At 47.2% G+C, this 20620-nt stretch overlaps 1 long non-coding RNA gene across 2 annotated transcripts in view; it reads right to left on the minus strand.

Annotated features, from left to right (window-relative positions):
• Positions 1-2359: 2359 nt before the first annotated feature.
• LOC143923681 (uncharacterized) overlaps positions 2360-20620 on the minus strand; it is a 42519-nt gene continuing 24258 nt past the window's right edge. The window contains exons 3-4 of one of the 2 annotated variants that reach the window (XR_013261761.1): positions 10923-11502; positions 2360-2690 (exon numbers count right to left, since the gene is read on the minus strand). This is a non-coding gene — a long non-coding RNA (uncharacterized LOC143923681). The remainder of the gene's footprint in view (positions 2691-10922; positions 11503-20620) is intronic. The other variant, XR_013261760.1, reaches the window with a different exon arrangement.

Below are 20620 nucleotides of genomic sequence, written 5' to 3' on the forward strand. Positions count from 1 at the left end.
ATCCTTCTTGTGGCCCCTGTGTTATTCATGTGTTCTTCTTGTGGCCCCTGTACCCCTTCTGTATCCTTTTTGTTGCCCCTGTACTCCTCATATGTCCTTCTTGTTGCCCCTGTACCCCACCTATATCCTTTGTGTGGCCCCTGAGCCCCTCCTGTATCCTTCTTTTTGCCCCTCTCGCCTACATCTTGTGGCCCCTGAGACCTTCTTGTTGCCCCTTTACCCCCTCCTTTATCTTTCTTGTTGCCCCTGTACCCCCGTGTCCTTGTTTTTGCCCCTGTACCCCTCCTGTATGCTTCTTGTTGCCCTCATGCCCATCTTAGGGCCCCCTCGCGTGCCCCATGTGTCCCTGTGTCCGGTGATATAACGAGTCTCATTGAATGATCTGTCACCGGGGATCCCGGACACATCTGAGGAGAACACACCGATCACACCTTGTCCGCCCACCACACACTGTGTGCACAACATAAACAATGAGCCGGGGAACACATGACCGGAATAAAGTGTTCCACCCAAACAAACGTTCCCAATACAACACAGTGTACACCGCGACATCTAGTGTTCAATGTGGGAAGTGCAGGACACCAGCAGGTTATTTTTGGTCAGTGATTTCATCTCTTCATCAGACAACAAAGAAAAATCTGACATCCCCACTGCAGATCCCGGGGGGGCTCCATACTAACAAATCATTGCACCTAATAAAGATTATATAACATTATATAAATAATAACGTTTAAAAAAAAAAAATCGAAAAAAGTCAAAGTTAAGATTTTAATGATAAAGTTATCATTGATTTTTTTTTTACTATACATTTTGGTTATGGTTGGGCACAATTACATATAAAACATAAATTAAAGTCATTAAACCAAATAAAGCTTATATAAGATTTTATAACAATTAATCTAGAAATAAACCTGGTAAAGCCTAATGTAGGATTTTATAAACAAAAACCTAGAAATAAACCAAATAAATATTATTATTATTATTATACAGGATCTATATAGGGCCGACAGTTTGCGCAGCGCTTTACAACATGAGGGCAGACAGTACAATTACAGTACAATTCAATACACCTGCTCTTAGAAGAAGTAATAAATAATAACCTAGAAATAAACCTAATAATAATAATAATAATAATGAAATTATATAAATAATAATATAATTATTTATTATAATTAATGGTATTATTATAGCCAATAGATGGTTGCATACAACTGAAATTGACAACAAAAAACAAAAAACACAACACCCTGGTGACATTTAGAAATACAAAAAAAAATGTAAAATAATAAAAACAGCAAAGACCTGTACAATTGGGCCAAAGGCTGGCAGCACTACAAGTCATTTTTATGGCCCCTGTGGCCCTCCTATTTCCTTCTTGTGGCCCCTGTGTCCCTTCTGTGTCTCTGTTGTGTCCTTCTTGTGACCCCTGTATCCCTCCTGTGTCCTTCTTGTGACCCCTGTGTCCCACCCGTGTCCTTCTTGTGACTCCCATGTCCCACCCGTGTCCTTCTTGTGACTCCCGTGTCCCACCTGTGTCCTTCTTGTGACTCCCGTGTCCCACCTGTGTCCTTCTTGTGACTCCCGTGTCCCACCTGTGTCCTTCTTGTGACCCCTGTATCCCTCCTGTGTCCTTCTTGTGACCCCTGTGTCCCACCCGTGTCCTTCTTGTGACTCCCATGTCCCACCCGTGTCCTTCTTGTGACTCCCGTGTCCCACCTGTGTCCTTCTTGTGACTCCCGTGTCCCACCTGTGTCCTTCTTGTGACTCCCGTGTCCCACCTGTGTCCTTCTTGTGACCCCCGTGTCCCACCTGTGTCCTTCTTGTGACTCCCGTGTCCCACCTGTGTCCTTCTTGTGACTCCCGTTTCTCACCTGTCTCTGCTGCGTCCTTCATGTGACCCCTGTATCCCTCCTGTGCCCCTCCTGTGTCCTTCTTGTTACCCCCGTGTTGCTTCTGTGGCCCATGTGTCCTTCTTGTGGCTCCTTTGTCTCATTTTGGCTCCTGTGGGCTGTGGGTTAGAAATGATTCCCATATCTGTCAGATTTTTTTAAAAATATTTTATTTTATATTTTCAATATTTTTATTTTTATATTTTAACACTAATATATAACATTAGCTCCCGTTACATAACATTATATGTTGTTACATGTTTGTCACTGAACATACACTACATAAAGTTTTTGAGGAAAAAAAACAAAAAAAAAACGTTGATTTTCTAAGGCAGCTGCGCCCTCTGCTGGCCGTCAGATGTTCAGTGGTAAGTTCATTGCTTCTGCTCTCTTGGATTCTCGGGACAGAGCTACACTCAGTATGCACATCACCATCTGAGATTACAGAATTTTTTTTTTTTTTTGAGATTACAGAATTTAGCACATTAACATAAGATTTATCAAATCTAGGCAAATATAAGGATATAAAATATATATTGTTTTATATAAACAGGCAGAAAATTGCAGCATGTAGATGTCAGTAATATTATGTTATTTTCAAAGATGACATCACTTGTCAGTTGGTGAGGGTCAAAGGTCAGCGTCAGTTGGTGAAGGTCAAAGGTCAGCGGCAGTTGGTGAAGGTCAAAGGTCAGCGGCAGTTGGTCAGAGCCCATATAAGGCAGCTGCACCTTTTGCTGGGCGTCAGATGTTGTTGACTCCTCGCAGCGGTAAGACCATTTGCTTCTACTCTCCTGCATTCTGGGGACAGAGCTAGACTCAGTATGCACATCACCATCTGAGATTACAGAATTTTGCACATTAACATCAGATTTATCAAATCTAGGCAAATATAAGATATAAAATATATATTTTTTATATAAACAGGCAGAAAATTGCAGCATGTGGCTGTCAGTAATGTTATGTAATGGGTGCTTATGTTATGTACTAGTCTATTTTTAGACATTTGACAGTTATTTTCAAAGCTGGCATCACTTGTCAGTTGGTGAAGGTCTTTTCTTCAAGCCAAACCCGAACATTTTCACGGCGCATGGCAATTTTTTGTAGTACACGCTATAGGATTGTAAAATACCTCGGGTTACCCAAAAAGAGTAGTAATGAAGTGTGCTACAGTGAACAGTTGCTATAGCCAAATTGCATTAACAGTGGGGGGGGTTAAATGGGCATGATTAAATAAAACAAAAGCATTTAGTGTACCCATAAAATATGATTCGATTAATAAAAGAAATGTCAGTGAAAATAGCCTACCATAAAAGTGGACACTGTCAGCCAGTAGGACGGTGTCAGTAGAGCAGTAAATGGTGTCAGTAGAGCAGTGTACAGTGTCAGAAGGGCAGTAAATGGTGTGCCCCTCATGTATCCTTCTTGTTGCCCCTGTGCCCCTCCTGTATCCTTCTTGTTGCCCCTGTACCCCTCCTGTTGCTGCTGTGCCCCTCCTGTATCCTTCTTGTGGCCCGTGTCATTCTTATGTCCTTCTCGTTGCCCCTGTGCCCTTCCTGTATCATTCTTGTTGCCCCTGTGCCCCTCCTGTATCCTTCTTTTTGCCCCTGTATCCCACCTGTATCCTTCGTATTGCCCTTGTGCCCCTCCTGTATCCTACGTGTGGCTCTTGTGTCATTTCTGCGTCCTTCTTGGGGCCCCTGTGCCCCTCCTGTATGCTTCTTGTGGCTCCTGTGCCCCTCATGTATCCTTATTGTTGCCCCTGTGCCCCTCCTGTATCCTTTGTGTGGCCTGTGTCGCTCCAGTATCCTTCTTGTTGCCCCTGTGCCCCTCCTGTATCCTTCTTGTTGCCCCTGTGCCCCTTCTGTATCCTTCTTGTTGCCCCTGTGCCCCTTCTGTATCCTTCTTGTTGCCCATGTGCCCCTCCTGTATCCTTGTTGCTGCTGTGCCCCTCCTGTATCCATCTTGTTGCCCCTGTACCCCTCCTGTATCCTTCTTGTTGCCCCTGTGCCCCTCCTATATCCTTTTTATTGCCCCTGTGCCCCTCCTGTATCCTTATTGCCCCTGTGCCCCTACTGTATCCTTCTTATTGCCTGTGTGCCCTTCCTGTATCCTACATGTGGCCCCTCTGCCTCTCCTGTATCCTTTGTGTGGCCCTTGTGTAATTTCTGTGTCCTTCTTGTGGCCCCTGTGCCCCTCTTGTGTCTTACTTGTGGCCCCTGTGCCCTTCCTGTATCCTTGTTGCCCTATGCCCCTCCTGTGCATTCTTAGTGCCCCTCCTGTATCCTTCTTGTGGCCCCCGTGCCCCTCCTGTATCCTACACGTGGGCCATGTGTCATTCCTGTGTTCTTCTTGTGGCCCCTGTTTCCCTCCTGTGTCCTTCTCGTTGCCCCTGTACCCCTCCTGTATCCTTCTATTTACCCCATGTACACCTCCTTAATCTTTTTTGTTGCCCCTGTACCCCTTCTTGTTGTCCCTGTGCCCCTCCTGTATCCTTTGTGTGGCCTCTGTGCCCCTCCTTTATCCTTCTTATTGCCCTCTATCCCACCTGTGTCCTTCTTGTTGCCCACGTGCCCCTCCTCTGTTCTTCTTGTTGCCCCTGTAGCCCTCCTGTGTTCTTCTTGTTGCCCTTGTACCCCTCCTGTATCCTTCTTGTTGCCTCTGTACCCCTCCTTTGTTCTTCTTGTTGCCCCAGTACCCCTCCTGTATCCTTCTTGAAGCCCCTGTGCCCCTCCTGTATCCTTATTGACCCTGTGCCCCTCCTGTCTCCTTGTGGCCCCTGTGCCCCTCCCATCTACTTCTTGTGGCCCCTGTGCCCCTCCTGGATCCTACGTGTGGCCCCTGTGTCATTCCTGTGTTCTTCTTGTGGCCCCTGTGCCCCTCCTGTGCCCTTCTTGTTGCCTCTCCTGTATCCGTATTGCCCCTGTGCCCCCTTGTATCCTTCTTGTGGCCCCTGTGCCCCTCCTGTATCCTTCTTGAGGCCCTTGTGTCATTCATGTGTTCTTCTTGTGGCCCCTGTGCCCCTCCTGTATCCTTCTTATTGACCCTGTACCCCTCCTGTATACTTCTTGTTGCCCCTGTACCCCCTCCTGTAGCCTCCTCATTGCCCATGTGCCCCTCCTGTATCCTTCTTGTTGCCCCTGTACCCCTCCTGTATCCTTCTTGTTGTTCCTGTACCCCTCCTGTATCCTTCTTATTGTCCCTGTGCCTCTGCTGTATCCTTCTTATTGACCCTCCGGTCTCCTTCTTGTGGCCCTGTGCCCCTCTCGTCTACATCTTGTGGCCCCTGTGCCCCTCCTGTGTCCTTCTTGTTGCCCCTCCTGTATCTGTATTGCCCCTGTGCCCCCCTTGTATCCTTCTTGTGGCCCCTGTGCCCATCCTGTATCATTCTTGAGGCCCCTGTGTCATTCATGTGTTCTTCTTGTGGCCCCTGTGCCCCTCCTGTATCCTTCTTATTGACCCTGTACCCCTCCTGTATACTTCTTGTTGACCCTGTACCCTCTCCTGTAGCCTCCTCGTTGCCCCTCCTGTATCCTTCTTTTTGGCCCTGTACCCCTCCTGTATCCTTCTTATTGTCCCTGTGCCTCTCCTATATCCTTTTTAATGACCCTGTGCCCCTCCTGTCTCCTTCTTGTGGCCCCTGTGCCCCTCTTGTCTACATCTTGTGGCCCCTGTGCCCCTCCTGTGTCCTACGTGTGGCTCCTGTGTTATTCCGGTGTTCTTCTTGTGGCCCCTGTGCCCTTCTTGCTGCCCCTGTGCCCCACCTGTACCCTTATTGCCCCTGTGCCGCTCCTGTATCCTCTTTATTGCCCCTCCTGTATAATTCGTATTGCCCCTGTGCCCCTCCTGTTTCCTTCTTGTGGCCCCTGTGTCATTCATGTGTTCTTCTTGTGGCCCCTGTGCCCCTCCTGTTTTCTTCTTATTGACCCTGTACCCCTCCTGTATACTTCTTGTTGCCCCTGTACCCCCTCCTGTAGCCTCCTCGTTGCCCCACCTGTATCTTTCTTGTTGCCCCTATACCCCTCCTGTATCCTTCTTATTGTCCCTGTGCCTCTCCTATATCCTTCTTACTGACCCTGTGCCCCTCCTGTATCCTTCTTATTGCCCCTCCGGTCTCCTTCTTGTGGCCCCTGTGACCCTCCTGTGTCCTACGTGTGGCTCCTATGTCATTCCTGTGTTCTTCTTGTGGCCCCTGTGCCTCTCCTGTATCCTTCTTAATGCCCCTGTGCCCCACCTATACCCTTATTGCCCCTGTGCCCCACCTATACCCTTATTGCCCCTGTGCCTCTCCTGTATCCTCTTTATTGCCCCTCCTGTATAATTCGTATTGCCCCTGTACCCCTCCTGTATCCTTCTTGTGGCCCCTGTGTCATTCATGTGTTCTTCTTGTGGCCCCTGTACCCCTTCTGTATCTTTCTTGTTGCCCCTGTACTCCTCATATGTCCTTCTTGTTGCCCCTGTACCCCACCTATATCCTTTGTGTGGCCCTGAGCCCCTCCTGTATCCTTCTTTTTGCCCCTCTCGCCTACATCTTGTGGCCCCTGTGCCCCTCCTGTATCCTTCTTATTGACCCTGTACCCCTGCTGTATACTTCTTGTTGCCCCTGTACCCCCTCCTGTAGCCTCCTCGTTGCCCCTCCTGTATCCTTCTTGTTGCCCCTGTACCCCTCCTGTATCCTTCTTGTTGGCCCTGTACCCCTCCTGTATCCTTCTTATTTTCCCTGTGCCTCTCCTGTATCCTTCTTATTGACCCTCCGGTCTCCTTCTTGTGGCCCTGTGCCCCTCTCGTCTACATCTTGTGGCTCCTGTGCCCCTCCTGTGTCATTCTTGTGGCCCCTGTGCCCATCCTGTATCCTTCTTGAGGCCCCTGTGTCATTCATGTGTTCTTCTTGTGGCCCCTGTGCCCCTCCTGTATCCTTCTTATTGATCCTGTACCCCTCCTGTATACTTCTTGTTGCCCCTGTACCCCCTCCTGTAGCCTCCTCGTTGCCCCTCCTGTATCTTTCTTGTTGCCCCTGTACCCCTCCTGTATCCTTCTTATTGTCTCTGTGCCTCTCCTATATCCTTCTTACTGACCCTGTGCCCCTCCTGTATCCTTCTTATTGCCCCTCCGGTCTCCTTCTTGTGGCCCCTGTGCCCCTCCTGTGTCCTACGTGTGGCTCCTATGTCATTCCTGTGTTCTTCTTGTGGCCCCTGTGCCTCTCCTGTATCCTTCTTAATGCCCCTGTGCCCCACCTATACCCTTATTGCCCTTGTGCCTCTCCTGTATCCTTTTTATTGCCCCTCCTGTATAATTCGTATTGCCCCTGTGCCCCCCTGCATCCTTCTTGTGGCCCCTGTGTTATTCATGTGTTCTTCTTGTGGCCCCTGTACCCCTTCTGTATCCTTTTTGTTGCCCCTGTACTCCTCATATGTCCTTCTTGTTGCCCCTGTACCCCACCTATATCCTTTGTGTGGCCCCTGAGCCCCTCCTGTATCCTTCTTTTTGCCCCTCTCGCCTACATCTTGTGGCCCCTGAGACCTTCTTGTTGCCCCTTTACCCCCTCCTTTATCTTTCTTGTTGCCCCTGTACCCCCGTGTCCTTGTTTTTGCCCCTGTACCCCTCCTGTATGCTTCTTGTTGCCCTCATGCCCATCTTAGGGCCCCCTCGCGTGCCCCATGTGTCCCTGTGTCCGGTGATATAACGAGTCTCATTGAATGATCTGTCACCGGGGATCCCGTACACATCTGAGGAGAACACACCGATCACACCTCGTCCACCCACCACACACTGTGTGCACAACATAAACAATGAGCCGGTGTAGTGTCACAGTTTGATGCCTATCACAGGATGGTGCGGAAGTGACGTTGTTGCGTACTGCGCATGCGCGATGCGCTCCAAACGCTCGCGCCGTGCGTTCCAACATAGTTTCGGCAATACAGTTCAGCGAAACCATCACATAATGTTACGGAAGTGATGTTACACACAACACAAACACGGGCCACGTTGTTGCGTACTGCGCATGCGCGATGCGTTCCAAACACTTGCGCCGTGCGTTCCAACATAGTTTCGGCAATACAGTTCAGCGAAACCATCACATAATGTTACGGAAGTGAAGTTACACACAACACAAACACTGGGCCGTGCGTCACAACACTAATACTTCCCTTGTTACCTAGTAGGTTTTGCATTGCTGGGACTTGTAGTGCCTATCCTGAGCTACATGCTTCAATGTTCAGTGTCCTCATCCTTATCCCCGAGCTTCAATGTTCAGTGTCCTCATCCCTATCCCCATGCTTCAATGTTCAGTGTCCATCCTTATCCCCGTGCTTCAATGTTCAGTGTCCTCATCCTTATCCCCGAGCTTCAATGTTCAGTGTCCATCCTTATCCCCGTGCTTCAATGTTCAGTGTCCTCATCCCTATCGGCGAGCTTCAATGTTCAGTGTCCTCATCCTTATCCCTGTGCTTCAATGTTCAGTGTCCTCATCCCTATCCCCATGCTTCAATGTTCAGTGTCCTCATCCCTATCCGCGAGCTTCAATGTTCAGTGTCCTCATCCTTATCCCTGTGCTTCAATGTTCAGTGTCCTCATCCCTATCCGCAAGCTTTAAATGTTCAGTGTCCTCATCCTTATCCCTGTGCTTCAATGTTCAGTGTCCTCATCCTTATCCCTGAGCTTCAATGTTCAGTGTCCTCATCCCTATCCCCCTGCTTCAATGTTCAGTGTCCTCATCCCTATCCGCGAGCTTCAATGTTCAGTGTCCTCATCCTTATCCCCCTGCTTCAATGTTCAGGGTCCTCATCCTTATCCCCGAGCTTCAATGTTCAGTGTCCTCATCCCTATCCCCCTGCTTCAATGTTCAGTGTCCTCATCCCTATCCGCGAGCTTCAATGTTCAGTGTCCTCATCCTTATCCCCCTGCTTCGATGAGGACACTGAACATCGAAGCATGGGGATAAGGATGAGGACACTGAACATTGAAGCTTGCGGATAGGGATGAGGACACTGAACATTGAAGCACAGGGATAAGGATGAGGACACTGAACATTGAAGCTTGCGGATAGGGATGAGGACACTGAACATTGAAGCACGGGGATAAGGATGGACACTGAACATTGAAGCTCGGGGATAAGGATGAGGACACTGAACATTGAAGCTCGCGGATAGGGATGAGGACACTGAACATTGAAGCATGGGGATAGGGATGAGGACACTGAACATTGAAGCACAGGGATAAGGATGAGGACACTGAACATTGAAGCTCGCGGATAGGGATGAGGACACTGAACATTGAAGCACGGGGATAAGGATGGACACTGAACATTGAAGCTCGGGGATAAGGATGAGGACACTGAACATTGAAGCATGGGGATAGGGATGAGGACACTGAACATTGAAGCATGTAGCTCAGGATAGGCACTACAAGTCCCAGCAATGCAAAACCTACTAGGTAACAAGGGAAGTATTAGTGTTGTAACGAACGGCCCAGTGTTTGTGTTGTGTGTAACTTCACTTCCGTAACATTATGTGATGGTTTCGCTGAACTGTATTGCCGAAACTATGTTGGAACGCACGGCGCAAGTGTTTGGAACGCATCGCGCATGCGCAGTACGCAACAACGTGGCCCGTGTTTGTGTTGTGTGTAACATCACTTCCGTAACATTATGTGATGGTTTCGCTGAACTGTATTGCCGAAACTATGTTGGAACGCACGGCGCGAGCGTTTGGAGCGCATCGCGCATGCGCAGTACGCAACAACGTCACTTCCGCACCATCCTGTGATAGGCATCAAACTGTGACACTACACCGGGGAACACATGACCGGAATAAAGTGTTCCACCCAAACAAACGTTCCCAATACAACACAGTGTACACCGCGACATCTAGTGTTCAATGTGGGAAGTGCAGGACACCAGCAGGTTATTTTTGGTCAGTGATTTCATCTCTTCATCAGACAACAAAGAAAAATCTGACATCCCACAGCAGATCCCGGGGGGGGGGGGGCTCCATACTAACAAATCATTGCACCTAATAAAGATTATATAACATTATATAAATAATAACGTTTTAAAAAAAAAAATCGAAAAAAGTCAAAGTTAAGATTTTAATGATAAAGTTATCATTGATTTTTTTTTTACTATACATTTTGGTTATGGTTGGGCACAATTACATATAAAACATAAATTAAAGTCATTAAACCAAATAAAGCTTATATAAGATTTTAAAACAATTAATCTAGAAATAAACCTGGTAAAGCCTAATGTAGGATTTTATAAACAAAAACCTAGAAATAAACCAAATAAATATTATTATTATTATTATTATTATACAGGATCTATATAGGGCCGACAGTTTGCGCAGCGCTTTACAACATGAGGGCAGACAGTACAATTACAGTACAATTTAATACACCTGCTCTTAGAAGAAGTAATAAATAATAACCTAGAAATAAACCTAATAATAATAATGAAATTATATAAATAATAATAATATAATTATTTATTATAATTAATGGTATTATTATAGCCAATAGATGGTTGCATACAACTGAAATTGACAACAAAAAACAAAAAACACAACACCCTGGTGACATTTAGAAATACAAAAAAAAATGTAAAATAATAAAAACAGCAAAGACCTGTACAATTGGGCCAAAGGCTGGCAGCACTACAAGTCATTTTTATGGCCCCTGTGGCCCTCCTATTTCCTTCTTGTGGCCCCTGTGTCCCTTCTGTGTCTCTGTTGTGTCCTTCTTGTGACCCCTGTGTCCCACCCGTGTCCTTCTTGTGACTCCCATGTCCCACCCGTGTCCTTCTTGTGACCCCTGTGTCCCACCTGTGTCCTTCTTGTGACTCCCGTGTCCCACCTGTGTCCTTCTTGTGACTCCCGTGTCCCACCTGTGTCCTTCTTGTGACTCCCGTGTCCCACCTGTGTCCTTCTTGTGACTCCCGTGTCCCACCTGTGTCCTTCTTGTGACCCCCGTGTCCCACCTGTGTCCTTCTTGTGACTCCTGTGTCCCACCTGTGTCCTTCTTGTGACTCCCGTTTCTCACCTGTGTCTCTGCTGCGTCCTTCATGTGACCCCTGTATCCCTCCTGTGCCCCTCCTGTGTCCTTCTTGTTACCCCCGTGTTGCTTCTGTGGCCCATGTGTCCTTCTTGTGGCTCCTTTGTCTCATTTTGGCTCCTGTGGGCTGTGGGTTAGAAATGATTCCCATATCTGTCAGATTTTTTAAAAAATATTTTATTTTATATTTTCAATATTTTTATTTTTATATTTTAACACTAATATATAACATTAGCTCCCGTTACATAACATTATATGTTGTTACATGTTTGTCACTGAACATACACTACATAAAGTTTTTGAGGAAAAAAAACAAAAAAAAAAAAAGTTGGTGCTGGGTGTCAGATGTTCAGCGGTAAGTTCATTGCTTCTGCTCTCCTGGATTCTGGGGACAGAGCTACACTCAGTATGCACATCACCATCTGAGATTACAGAATTTTGCATATTAACATAAGATTTATCAAATCTAGGCAAATATAAGGCTATAAAAAAACTTGTCAGTTGGTCAGAGTCCATATAAGGCAGTGCTGCCCTCTGCTGGGTGTCATGTGACCAATTATTTAGAGTCCTGCAATACAAAGACAATATGAGCCAGTAAATTGCAGCTAGCCATATAGAATATGTACATAGACAAGTCATTGCATTACATAGGGCGATGGGTCTTGACAAGGACGTGGCTGTGAGATATAAATGATTCTGATATCCATCTATTTACCAACCATTCATCACTGCATAACATAAGCGCCCATTACATAACATTACATGTTCATTACATAACATACAGCATGTTGAATAAAGTTACAAAAAAAACAAAAAAACATCACATGACCGTTGGCCAGGAGGGTTAGCAAAAAAATGAAATCCAGCAGAGGGCAGCGGGCATACAGTATGAGGCAGTGCTGCCCTCTGCTGGATTTCATTTTTTGCTAACCCTCCTGGCGGTAGATTTCTCTCCATAATTCGGTTGGGTTTTCAATATGTTTTATAAAGAATTTGTGTCCCCCCCCCCATGTCCCCCTCCATATTTATCATTCTTTTTCTTTCCTACAGATACCTGAGCTTTATAGTGACGGACTATACCTGAGCTTTATAGTGACGGACTAGCGACAAAGACAACACTTCTCTGTTCCTGGAACATGAATAATTACTGCATTTCAGTAACTGGAGGTACTTTCCACCAGACCTCCCAGGGACCCTGCTATTCCACCGCAGGTCCCTATTCTATTCCAGGGACAGCAGGGACTTACCATCAGCCCTCACATACCACTATGGTAAACGGAGAGACTTTCCATCCTTCCTCCGATGGACCTTGCCATACCAACGCAGGTCCTTACACTATTCCTATAACTGGAGGGACTTTTTATCAGCCCTCCCAGGGACACTGCTATGCCACCGCAGGTCCCTATACATGTGTTGTAAACGGAGAGACTTTCTATCAGTCCTCCGAGGGACCCTGTTATAACATCGCAGGTCCCTACAACACTCCCATAACTGGAGGGACTTTCCACCTGCCCTCCCAGGGACCCTGCTATCCCACCGCAGGTCCCTATATCAGTGTTGTTAATGGAGAGACTTTCTATCAGTCCTCCCAGGGACCCTGCTATAACATCGCAGGTCTCTACAACACTATCATAACTGGAGAGACTTTTTATCAGTCCTCCCAGGGACCCTGCCATAACATCGCAGGTCCTGACACCGCTCCACTGAGCGAAGGGGCTTTCCATCAGCCCTCCGAGGGACCCTGCCATAACATCGTAGGGCCCGATACCACTCTCTTACCTGGAGGGGCTTTTCATCAGCCCTCCGAGGGACCCTGCCATAACATCGCAGGTCCTGACACCGCTCCAGTGAGCGAAGGGGCTTTCCATCAGCCCTCCGAAGGACCCTGCCATAACACCGCAGGTCCTGACACCGCTCCACTGAGCGAAGGGGCTTTCCATCAGCCCTCCGAGGGACCCTGCCATAACATCGTAGGGCCCGATACCACTCTCTTACCTGGAGGGGCTTTTCATCAGCCCTCCGAGGGACCCTGCCATAACATCGCAGGTCCTGACACCGCTCCAGTGAGCGGAGGGGCTTTCCATCAGCCCTCCGAGGGACCCTGCCATAACACCGCAGGTTCTGACACCGCTCCACTGAGCGAAGGGGCTTTCCATCAGCCCTCCGAGGGACCCTGCCATAACACCGCAGGGCCCGACACCACTCCTGAAACCGGAGGGGCTTTTTATCAGCCCTCCGAGGGATCCTGCCATAACAACGCAGGTTCTGATAACACTTCAGTGACCAGAGGGACTCTCCAACAGCCCTCTGAGGGACCCTGCCATAACACCGCAGGTCCTGAGAAATCTCCAGTAACCGAAGGGACTCTACATCATCCCTCCGAGGGACCCTGCCATAACACCGCAGGTCCTGACATCGCTCCAGTAACCGGAGGGACTCGCCATCAACCCTCCGAGGGACCCTGCCATAACACCGCAGGTCCTGACACCACTCCAGTGACATACCATCATGTACCACAGCAGGTGCCGGCACAGGTCATTGGGACACCAATACCATCTGAGGTAAGTACAAGCCAACTATAATTTCCATCCTAAATACAAGTTTCTTATATAAAAATTATGTGGGTGGGGGGAACACATAGAGATCTCACCATCACACATAGACAGGAGAACATGTAGAAATCTCACCATCACACATATACAGGAGAACACAGAGATCTAGAGATCTCACCAGCACACATACACAGGAGAACACGTAGAGATCTCACCATCACATATATACAAGAAAACATGTAGAGATCTCACCATTACACATATACAGGAGAACACGTAGACATCTCACCATTACACATATACAGGAGAACATGTAGAGATCTTACCATTACACATATACAGGAGAACACGTAGACATCTCACCATTACACATATACAGGAGAACACGTAGAGATCTCCCCATCACACATACACAGGAGAACATGTAGAGATCTCACCATTACACATCTACAGGAGAACATGTAGAGATCTCCTCATCACATATCATATACAGGAGAAAACGTAAAGATCTCAGCTTCACACATACACAGGAGAACACGTAGAGATCTCACCATCACACATATACAGGAAAACACGTAGACATCTCACCATTACACATATACAGGAGAACACGTAGACATCTCACCATTACACATATACAGGAGAACACGTAGAGATCTCACCATCACACATACACAGGAGAACATGTAGAGATCTCACCATTACACGTCTACAGGAGCACACATAGAGATCTCACCATCACATATCATATACAGGAGAAAACGTAAAGATCTCAGCTTCACACATACACAGGAGAACATGTAGACATCTCCCCATCACATATACAGGAGAACACGTAGAGAGGAAAAAAAACTGACTTTACAACTCCATATTGCACAATTGTGGGGGAGGGGAGCAAAAAAAAAAAAAAAGACCTTGTGTTATGTTGAAAATAACAATTTTAGTGATCACAATACATACACACACCTTTTAAAATATGTGGAAAATAACCAATTTTTATCTCTATTTATAGGAACTGAGATGTAAAGATAACATGATGGCAGCTGCAAGTTTTTTTCCAGCACCAGTGGTGACTGGAAGTTCGCGACCTGAACCAATGGAGACTGAAAGATCGTTTCCTGCACCAGTGAGGACTGGAAGCTCGTTTCCTGCACCAGTGAGGACTAGACGTTCGCGACCTGAATCAATGGAGACTGAAAGATCGTTTCCTGCCCCAGTGGTGACTGGAAGCTCGTTTCCTGCACCAGTGAGGACTAGACATTCGCGACCTGAACCAATGGAGACTGAAAGATCGTTTCCTGCACCAGTGAGGACTAGACGTTCGCAACCTGAACCAATGGAGACTGAAAGATCGTTTCCTGCCCCAGTGGTGACTGGAAGCTCGTTTCCTGCACCAGTGAGGACTAGACGTTCGCAACCTGAACCAATGGAGACTGAAAGATCGTTTCCTGCACCAGTTGCGCCTGCAGGACAGATCCATGCACCAGTTGCGCCTGCAGGAAAGATCCATGCACCAGTTGCACCTGCAGGACAGATCCATGCACCAGTTGCACCTGCAGGACAGATCCATGCACCAGCTGCACCTGCAGGACAGATCCATGCACCAGTTGCGCCTGCAGGAAAGATCCGTGCACCAGTTGCGCCTGCAGGAAAGATCCGTGCACCAGGTGCGCCTGCAGGAAAGATCCATGCACCAGTTGCGCCTGCAGGAAAGATCCATGCACCAGTTGCACCTGCAGGACAGATCCATGCACCAGCTGCACCTGCAGGACAGATCCATGCACCAGTTGCACCTGCAGGAAAGATCCATGCACCAGTTGCACCTGCAGGAAAGATCCATGCGCCAGTTGCACCTGCAGGAAAGATCCGTGCACCAGTTGCGCCTGCAGGACAGATCCGTGCACCAGTTGCACCTGCAGGACAGATCCGTGCACCAGTTGCGCCTGCAGGAAAGATCCATGCACCAGTTACACCTGCAGGACAGATCCATGCACCAGTTGCACCTGCAGGACAGATCCATGCACCAGTTGCACCTGCAGGACAGATCCATGCACCAGTTGCACCTGCAGGAAAGATCCATGCACCAGTTGCACCTGCAGGAAAGATCTGTGCACCAGTTGCGCCTGCAGGAAAGATCCGTGCACCAGTTGCGCCTGCAGGACAGATCCGTGCACTAATTGCGGAAACCACCAAAAGTCGCAGCCTTTCCAAACGCAAACATGCACACATGACTGATCTGTCCTCCCAGGGACCAGATGCAGCTGCAAGTGAGATCCGTGCACCAGATGCGGCAAACACCAACAGTTGCAAGCGTTTATGTCTAAAAGATGCACACATGACTGATCTGCGCAATAAGATCCGTGGACCAGTTGCGCCTGCAGGAAAGATCCGTGCACCAGTTGCGCCTGCAGGAAAGATCCGTGCACCAGTTGCGCCTGCAGGAAAGATCCGTGCACCAGTTGCGCCTGCAGGAAAGATCTGTGCACCAGTTGCGCCTGCAGGTGAGATCCGTGCACCAGATGCGGCAATCACCAACAGTTGCAAGCGTTTATGTCTAAAAGATGCACACATGACTGATCTGCGCAATAAGATCCGTGGACCAGTTGCGCCTGCAGGAAAGATCCGTGCACCAGTTACGCCTGCAGGAAAGATCCGTGCACCAGTTGAGCCTGCAGGTGAGATCCGTGCACCAGATGCGGCAATCACCAACAGTTGCAAGCGTTTATTTCTGAAAGATGCACACATGACTGATCTGCGCAGAAAGATCCGTGGACCAGTTGCGCCTGCAGGAAAGATCCGTGCACCAGTTGCGCCTGCAGGAAAGATCCGTGCACCAGTTGCGCCTGCAGGAAAGATCCGTGCACCAGTTGCGGCTGCAGGTGAGATCCGTGCACCAGATGCGGCAATCACCAACAGTTGCAAGCGTTTATTTCTGAAAGATGCACACATGACTGATCTGCGCAGAAAGATCCGTGCACCAGTTGCACCTGCAGGAAATATCCGTGCACCAGTTGCGCCTGCAGGAAAGATCTGTGCACCAGATGCGGCAAATATGACAAAGGGAGCCCCGGAAATGCCTTCTAAAGTGAGTATAGTCCCTTAGTTTTTTGGATAGATGGACTACAACTATATTCCATACCATAACATAGCTCCCAACTGTCCGTGATTTCGAGGGACTGTCCCTGATTTCAAAAAAAGTCCCTATGTCCCTCTTTCCTCCTCATTTGTCCCTCATTTTGGTCCGATCTATATAGTTGTATATAAATGTACTCTTTATCTTTTTTCCCGGTTCTAAACCTTTCATTCATCATTTTTTAAATTGCTGCATTTGTAAATACCAAAAGCCAATATAAAGGAATAGTAGTACTATTAAAAAAAAGCACTCTCTCCAGGAGACCCTGCTGTACCACCGCAGGTCCCAACACCACTTCAGTAACTGGAGGGACTTCCCATCATCCCTCCAAGGGAAGCTGCTATACCACTGCAGGTCCCCACATCGTTCCTACAACTGGAGGGACTTTCCATCAGCCCTCCAAGGGACCCTGCTATACCACCGAAGATTTGGCTGCTCAATTACCAATAAGCATAAATGCCTTTTTTTTTTGCGATACGGCACTGTGTCGCTTTAACTGACAATTGCGCAGTCGTGGGATGTTGTACCCAAACAATTTTTTTTCCCCACAAATAGAACTTTTTTTTGGTGGTATTTGATCATCTCTACGTTTTTAATTTTTTGCGCTATAAACAAAAAAAAGAGCAACAATTTTGAAAAAAAACACAATATTTTGTATTTTTGCTATAATAAATATCCCAATTTTTTTTTTAAAAAGCTAATTTTTCCTCAGTTTTAGGACGATACGTATTCTTCTACATATTTTTGGTAATAAAAATCGCAATAAGCGTATATTGATTGGTTTGCACAAAAGTTATAGCATCTACAAAATTGGGGAGAGATTTATTGCATTTTTATTATTATTATTGTTTTTACTAGTAATGGCAGCAATCTGTGATTTTTATCGGGACTGCAACATTATGGCAGACACTTCGGACACATTTTTGAAACCATTGACAATTATACGGCGACCAGTGCTATAAATATGCACTGATTACCGTGTAAATGTCAGTGGCAGGGAAGGGGTTAACGCTAGGGGGCGATCAAGGGTTAACTGTGTCCCCTGACTGTGTGTTCTATCTGTAAGGTGAGGGGACTGACTATAGGAAATGACAGATCATGGTTCTTGGCTATTAAGAACTGACAATCTGTCTCTCCTCTCCTCTCCTCACAGAACAGGGATTTGTGTGTTTACACTCACAGGTCTCGTGCCCACAATCGCGCGCGTGCCTGGCAGTCATCGCGACCGCCGGTCATGAGCATCGACACCCCCAGAGTATAGTGTACCTGCTGTGCCACTTATAGGAGCCGACATACAGCTACGGTGGCTCGCGGGATCATGCCGACCTGTTGCAGTATAATGACAGCGGCTGGTTGGCAAGTGGGTAACTTAAAAAAAAATATGTAATTTTAAGATAAGTGTATCAGAACTAATTTTCTCTTCTTTTTATAGGACGTGAGACGCCAAAAAAATAGAAGAAGTAAGAAGAAGGCTCACTTCTAAAACTACTCTGCATTTTTATCCACCATCTGGTTGGTGAGCACTTGAATGATACACCAGCGCTGCCTCTATTGTGCTCACCTAAAAGGCATTTCCACTTCTGCAGAGCTGTGCAGGGAAGCTGCACTCACAGATACCACCAAGTCTGACAGGCTGTCACAGGAAGAGAGAAATAAAGGGGCATGGATGCAGAAAGAAAGATGGAAAGAGAAAGAAAGAAGGAAGGATGAAAAGAAATAAAGAAGGAAAGATGGAACGAAAGATGTAAGGAAAGAAAGAAATGAATGAGAGGGGGGGGAGAAAGAAAGAATGAAGTGCACAGAACCTCCTTTCCTCCCTCTCTCCCCAGCACATAGAGGCTCTACTAATCCTTTACCTGCTATCCAGCTTGACTGCATTGCTACTTCACCTGCTCCCCGGCCAGATTCCACTGATCCTTGACCAGTGTAGACTAATTGTTCGCTTCCCAATTTCCTGTTACCCACTATACCCCAAAACCCCTTCCAACTTGCCACCTAAATGAAGACACCACACCTTCTTTGGAGTATAATGGCCATAACAGCCTTTATTACTCAATAAATTACTCCAAACCAAAAAAAATAAAAAATAATAATAATAATAATAATAATAATAATAATAATAATAATATATATATATATATATATATATATATATATATATATATATATATATATATATATATATATAAAACCATTAACATTTAACATATAATAACTTCCCCCAGTCTGGTGATCTCTGACGGTGACCCAACATATTCCCCAAATAATCAACTCACTGCGTTACCCATTTTAACATAACCAGGCCTCCAGCTGTGACCGCTCAGAGACAACTTCTGTCAGTGAAAACCATATGACGACCATCACACAAAACCTGAAAAAGAATAAAAGAAAAAACAAAAACACCACCACCACCAACCATCATGCCATACAAATAGGAAGGGCGGGTGGGAAAACTGCCTCCTCCTTCAGCTTCTTCCTCGCACTGCCCTGTTAGCTCCGCCCGCTTCCTTTAAAAAGCTCCGCCCCTCCACACACTGAAGCGCAGAGCCTCCCCCTCGGAAGTTCTACTTCCCACAGCTTAACCCCTTACCATCCTCCCTTAGTCACCCTGTCATGTCCATCCCCTTCTCTACCTCCCTTCCGTCCTTCATTCCGGGGCCTCTCTTTACCCGCTGATCAACCTGACCTCTTGTATACACCACCAGCAATCAAATCTGATGCCACTGATCTTCTACCTACTGTTCAGCCTGACACTACTAATCTTTTACCCGCTATCCAGCTGGACTCCATTGGTACTTAACCTGCTGCCCAGCCAGATTCCACTGATCCTTTACAAACTGACCAGCCTGATACGCCACCAGCTATCCAGTCTGATGACACTGCTCCTCTACCTACTGTCCACTCTGACTCTACTAACCCTTTACCTGCTGTCCAGCTTGAATCCATTGGTATTTCACTTGTTGCCTAGCCATATGCCACTGATTCTTTATCTGCTGACAAGCCTGATGTTGCTTATATACCACCTGTTGCCCAGCCTGCCTCTGCTAGTTTTGTGCCTGCTGCCCAGTCAGTCTCTGGTACTATGGTCAAGATATCACCAGCTCCAGAGGTCTAATACCCCCGCATCTCTGTGCTTGTTGCATGCCTGGCATGGGTTACCCGTTTGGTCTTAGATTCCCATAGACAACTTTCATGAGCTATTTGCTTATGTTGTGCCAAAGCTTGGTGGTCCAGATTTCTGCTTTTTATTGACAGCCCCAGTAGTAGAGGTGTTCTGGGTGAGGGCAGATTTCCATATGACTTTTGTCCTGATCCAGTTGTAATGTGTGCCTCTGCGACTCCAAAGGTGTTAGGGGACCTTTGCTGGGGAACCAATGTCTTGGTAAGACCTGAATGACTGTTAAAATCCCTTCCACTTACACGTACAGCCCCAGTAGTAGAGGTGTTCTGGGTGAGGGCAGATTTCCATATGACTTTTGTCCTGATCTAGTTGTAATGTGTGCCCCTGCCACTCCAAGGGCATTAGGGGACCTTTTCTGGGGGAGCCAATGTCTTGGTAAGACCTGGGTGACTGTTAAAATCCACTTACACGTACAGCTCCAGTAGTAGAGGTGTTCTGGGTGAGGGCAGATTTCCATATGACTTTTGCCCTGATCCAGATGTAATGTGTGCCCCTGCCACTCCAAGGGAATTAGGGGACCTTTTCTGGGGGAACCATTGTCTTGGTAAGACCTGGGTCACTGTCAAAATTCCCTTACACGTACAGTTTTCAGTAGTAGAGGTGTTCTGGGCGAGGGCAGATTTCCATCCTGATCCAGTTGTAATGTGTGCCTCTGCAATTCCAAGCGTATTAGGGGACCTATGCTGGGGAACCAATTCCTTGGAAAGACCTGGGTGACTGGTAAAATGAAAAACAGTAAAGGGACTCTAAGTTAAGCCTGCAAATAGTGATGATCCCAGCATTGGGATATGTTCTGTCTTGTGGAGCTGCAAGATCCAAG

The sequence above is a fragment of the Lithobates pipiens genome, unplaced genomic scaffold (assembly GCF_037356315.1).
Source record: "Lithobates pipiens isolate NorthernLeopardFrog02 unplaced genomic scaffold, aLitPip1_a1.2 Scaffold_22, whole genome shotgun sequence".
NCBI classification, from domain to species: domain Eukaryota; kingdom Metazoa; phylum Chordata; class Amphibia; order Anura; family Ranidae; genus Lithobates; species Lithobates pipiens.